The sequence below is a fragment of the Solanum verrucosum genome, unplaced genomic scaffold (assembly GCF_900185275.1).
Source record: "Solanum verrucosum unplaced genomic scaffold, falcon-dt-bn FXZP01000207.1, whole genome shotgun sequence".
Lineage (NCBI taxonomy): Eukaryota > Viridiplantae > Streptophyta > Magnoliopsida > Solanales > Solanaceae > Solanum > Solanum verrucosum.
In genome coordinates, this window is record NW_026019996.1 from 2,355,778 (window position 1) to 2,361,777 (window position 6,000).

Genomic DNA, 6,000 nt, shown 5'->3' on the forward strand with positions numbered 1-6,000 from the left:
AAACCTCGTTTTTGGGGGTTAGACATTCTTATTCTATTTTTACTTTGTGACTTTGGAGATTAAGTTGCAACCCTAGAAATTATTGATTTCCTACATTCGTTTTGAAGATTTTGGCTTTGCAATTCAAGTTGAAATTCTGGGTTTATTGTTCTCGTTTCGTAAGTTCATGATTTATTCATCAAATATTATGAATTGTGTTCTTGCTAATATGAGTAACTAAATCCACAACTAGGGTTGTGGGAACCATGAGCGATTAACTAAGTATGAATAGTAAATAAGTAATTCTTGAATAGTGTTTTGCATGCATTGATAATTTTTTCGTTTAAAAGTCTTTTTAACGAATGCACGCGTTATAACTCGCCTTGTTGCTACTTGCCGGATCAAGGAGGTAATTAACAAGAAAAGAGTTATCAAAATAGATTTAGTGTGATACTATCTAATAGGCTAGTATCAATTGGTGCGAAGTAGTAACTAAGCCAAACATCGATTATGATGTCTAATATGAGGTAAATGTAAGGGTTAGTAAATTATACACACGCAGCCGGATCAAAGTGCGGGGTGAAATTCTCTAGATGCCGGATCAAGGACTTAGAGATACCTAACTTATCACTTTGCATGTAACACACTAGGAAATGATTGCGATTATTAGGATTACTGCGTTATGAGCTTGTCGGGAACACGTCTACCCTAGTTAATTTTCTCATCTTGATAACAACCGAAATTGACTTTTGTTTATTGATTACTTACTGAATTCTTACAATTTGTTTCACAAATCCCCCATTTTTATTTCTTGTCTTCTGAAGTATTTTGGCTAATTGAATATAATTGTTGGTTAAAGTAAAGTCTAAACCATTTTCCTCGTGGGATCGACCCCAACCTACAAGTTGGGTTCTTTACTTGATAACGATCGCTTATACTTCTTTAGGGAGGTGTAATTTGAGCGTATCAATTGCTCAAAAACTTAGCTCAAAGGCTATCTTGGAAATCTCAGTTTCCCTGCTTGCTTCATTTAGAAAGCTATTACTCTTTTCTAAAAACTAGCCCGAAGGATCTTTGGAAATCTCAGTTTTTGCTCTTATCTAAAATGTGAAAAATATTTGTAAATCTCTTTGGGAATACATAGTCCTCATATACTTCCTTGAAGAAAAGAACTTCAATTTTACTCTTTACTGAACTCAAAACTTAAGTCTTAAAACAAAATTAAAACATTTGTGAAAGACTTTTATAAACTTTAAGAACTTATCTTAACTTGACTATTGACTTCTCTTGACTTTGACCTTAATTGCTCTTGACTTGACTCTTAACTGATCCTTGAATTGAATTATGGATTCAATGATTAAGATTTGTGACTGCAAAGATCTCATGTTGTTTAGGAATGATTTTAGATAGCTAAACATGAGAAAATACCAAAAATCAAAATACGAAAGTGGGTCTGCGATGTGGATTCATAATTAAATTTTGGTTCCGAAAACGTCTTTTGATGCAGAACACCTCGTGTCAGCTCCGAGACGCGAAGCAGAAATTTTCAAAATTTGGGACCAAGAGCGCGACACGCGACCACCTTCAAATTTCGTTCGACGAAATTTCTTCTTCATTTTCCAGCCCTAATTCACCCAAACTCGGTTCTTTTTCTTAAATTACTTTTAGATATAGATACCTAGCAAATGTACCTAAGAACCTAACTCGAAACGACCTTATGATGCGACGTAACGAATTCAGAAACTTCCCAACTCAGTCAAATTCAAGAACAATATATGATTTCAAGAATAGGTATCAAGATCATCAATATTCAAATGCTTTTAGGATGAATCCAAACTGAAATAAATATGTTTGGCACGTGGGAGAATGATCCCAACGCTATGAGAGCATCACATACCTGGTCGAAGCAAATCCTTAGCGAAAACACCAACGTTTTTGATGAAATTGCCCTTTTCTTCTTCCTCTTTTCTCTTCTCCTTTCTCCTTAGCCCTAGCGTGAAAATTCTGATTTTCTAAAACTGAATAAGTTCAATCTTGACCCTTATTAAACTCCTAAAATCGGACTAAAATAATAGGGTATTGAAAGGACTAAAATACCCTTTAAAATCCTGGATTGGACATTTCCTTAATCCAACAACCCAACTTTCAAAGGGGATAACTTGCTCATACGAACTTGGAATCGCGCAAAATTGGCGGCGTTGGAAAGACCATTCCAAGATCTTCCCAACCATATCTGGAACTACACCTAAATCATCCTGATCTTGTAGTTATGGCCGTCTGAAGTTGACCAAAAACTCAACTTTAACTTATTTGAAATTTTCCAGATTTCCTTATACTTTCCAAAATAACTATTTCCAGATTTTAAACTTCTTTCTAGTTCTTTCTAGTTGCGAGATGTTACAATATATCCCCCTTGGAAACATTCATCCTCGAATGAGATTTTCTCTTACTAATCTAAGGGTAGTGACATCAAATTCAAACACCCAACAAACAATTGCAACAAATAACATGCTTACTCATAATTTAGATAGTACTAAGGAGAAAATTTGTACCTTGTTCTGCATTTTCTCCGGATTTGAAGAGATGTGGATATCTCTTCTTCATGTCCTCTTCAGCTTCCCAGGTAGCCTCTTCAACAAATTGGTTCCTCCAAAGGACTTTGACTGATGCTACCTCTTTTGTTCTTAACTTGCGAACTTGGCGATCTAAAATCTGAACATGAATCTCTTCATAAGATAAGCTATCCTTGATCCCAATATTTTCAGTTGGTATGATCAATGAAGGATCGCCCATGCACTTCTTCAACATGGAGATGTGAAACACCGGATGAACCGCTGCTAGCTCTTGTGGTAGTTCCAATTGATAAGCTATATTGCCCATCCTTTTGGATATTCAATAAGGCCCAATATACCGGGGGCTAAGTTTCCCCTTCTTACCAAAACTCATAACACCCTTTATGGGTGAAACTTTTAGATATACCCAATCATCTACTTCGAACTCTAACGGCCTTCTCCTAACATCAGTGTAGGATTTTTGACGACTCTGCGCCGTTTTCAACCTCTCTTGAATCACTTTCACCTTCTCCATAGCTTGGTGAACTAAATCTGGTCCTATCAACCCTGCTTCACCAACTTCAAACCATCCAATAGGAGATCTTCATCTTCTCCCATAAAGAGCTTCATATGGAGCCATTTGGATGCTAGAGTGGTAACTGTTGTTGTAAGCAAACTCAATCAAAGGTAGGTGATCATCCCAATTACCTTTGAAATTAATCACACATGCCCTCAACATATCTTCTAACGTCTGAATAGTATGCTCTACTTGCCCATCTGTTTGAGGATGAAAGGCAGTACTCAAGTTCACCCTTGAACCCAAACCTTTCTGGAAATATTTCCAGAATTATGCAGTAAACTGTGCACCTCTATCTGAAATAATGGAGACTGGGACCCCATGAACTCTTACCACCTCATGAATATATAACCTGGCATAATCTTCTGCTGAATGGGTAGTCTTTACTGGTAAAAAGTGGGTTGATTTCATCATTCTATCGACAATCACCCAAATAGAATCATGCTACTTGCGAGACCTTGGTAACCCTGTGATGAAATCCATATTTATCATCTCCCACTTCCATTCTGGAAGTTCTATATTTTGAGTCAAACCACCGGGCCTTTGGTGCTCTACTTTCACTTGTTGGCAATTTGGACACTTGGCAACAAACTCTGCTATGCCCTTCTTCATGCCATTCCACCAATACACTTATCTCAAATCGCGATACATCTTTGTGGAACCCGGATGAATGAAATATCTGGAGCTATGAGCTTTCTACATGATCCTCTTTTAGAGTTCATCCACCATTGGTGCACACAATCTACCTTGGTATTTTAACACACCCTCTCCCCCTTGTTCGAAAGCTAATACTCTCTGCTTTTGAACATTTGCCTTTAAGTTAAGCAAAATGGGGTCTTGGTCTTGCTTTTCCTTCATCTCTGGCACTAGTGATGATTCAGCCCCATTCGTCACCACTATTCCTCCTTCTGTGGAATCCATCAGTCGGACTCCTAAGCGTGTAAGTCTATGCATATTTTTTGCTAACTCTCTCTTTTCTTCATCAACATGGGTAGTACTACCCATAAACAACATGCTCAAGGCATCAGCAACAACATTAGCCTTACCTGGGTGATAAAGAATACTCATGTCATACTCCTTGAGTAATTCTAACCACCTCCTTTGTCTGAGATTAAGCTCTTTCTGGGTGAACACATATTGAAGACTCTTGTGATCAATGAATACATCAACATGTACACCATACAAGTAATGACGTCATATCTTCAAAACGAATACTACAATAGCCAACTCTAAGTCATGGGTTGGGTAGTTCTTCTCATGAACTTTTAACTGTCTGGAGGCATAAGCTAGCACCTTGCATTCTGCATTAGGACACAACCCAAGCCAACTCTAGATACATCACAATACACCACAAAACCTTGAGTACCTTCTGGTAAGGTCAACACCGGGGCAGTAGTCAACCTCTTCTTCAATTCCTAAAACCTTTTCTCACAAGCTTCAGACCATTGAAATTTCATTGCTTTCTGAGTCAACTTCGTCAAAGGAGACGAAATAGACGAGAACCCCTCTACAAACCTTCTATAATAGCCAACTAAACCCAAGAAACTCCTAATATCAATTGGAGATGTGGGATTAGGCCAATTCTGCACTGCCTCAATTTTCTAAGTATCAACTTTAATTCCCTCTCCAGACACAATATGGCCTAAGAATGCCACAGACACAAGCTAAAACTCACACTTAGAGAACTTGGCATACGACTCTTTATCTTTCAAAGTCTGAAGAACTATTCTGGGATGACTAGCATGATCTTCTTCATTCCTTGAATAGATTAGTATGTCATCAATGAAGAAGATAACTAACATATCTAAATAAGGTTTGAAGACTCTATTCATAAGGTCCATGAACGTTGTTGGTGCATTGGTTAAACCAAAGGACATGACCAATAATTCATAATGGCCATATCTAGTCCTGAATGCTGTCTTTGGAATGTCGCATTCCCTAACTTTCAACTGATGGTAGCCTGATCTGAGGTCAATTTTAGAAAAACAGGTGGCTCCCTGAAGTTGATCAAATAAATCATCTATCATTGGAAGAAGATACTTATTCTTGATGGTAACCTTGTTCAATTGACGGTAATCTATACACATCCTAAGGGAACCATCTTTCTTTCTCACAAACAAGACCGGAGCACCCCAATGTGAGACACTTGGTCGGATAAAGCCCTTATCTAAAAGATCTTTCAACTACTCTTTCAACTCTTTCAACTCACCTGGTGCCATTCTGTATAGCGGAATAAAGATAGGACGAGTATCTGGAATAAGATCTATACCGAAGTCTATCTCTCTTTCAGGAGGGACTTCGGGAAGATCATCTGGAAAGACTTCTGGAAACTCTTTTACTACTGGAACTGACTGAATAAGAGGTATCTCAACACTTAAGTCACTAACTCGGACTAAGTGATAGACACACCCCTTAGAAACTAACTTTCTTGCCTTAAGGTATGAAATGAAACGACCCCTAGGCATTGCTGAACTGTTTTTCCACTCTAAGACTGGTTCATTAGGAATCTGAAACTTGACACCTCGAGTTCTACAATCTATAGATGCATAACAGGCATGAAGCCAGTCCATACCAAGAATGACATCAAAATCTACTATGTCTAACTCAATTAAATTAGCCACGATATTCTTGTGATTGACAGAAATGGGACAATCATGATAGAATCTCTCTGCTAGCATAGACTCCCCAACAGGTGTAGAAACACAAAAGGGTTTACAAATTTTCTCAGGAAGAACATCAAACTTATTTGCAACATAAGGGGTTACAAAAGATAGACTTGCTCCTGGGTCTAGTAAAGCATAAACATCAAAAGTAAAGACTTTGATCATACCAGTAACAATATCTGGAGAGTTCTCTTGCTCTTGACGACTGGTGATTGCATAAAGACGGTTT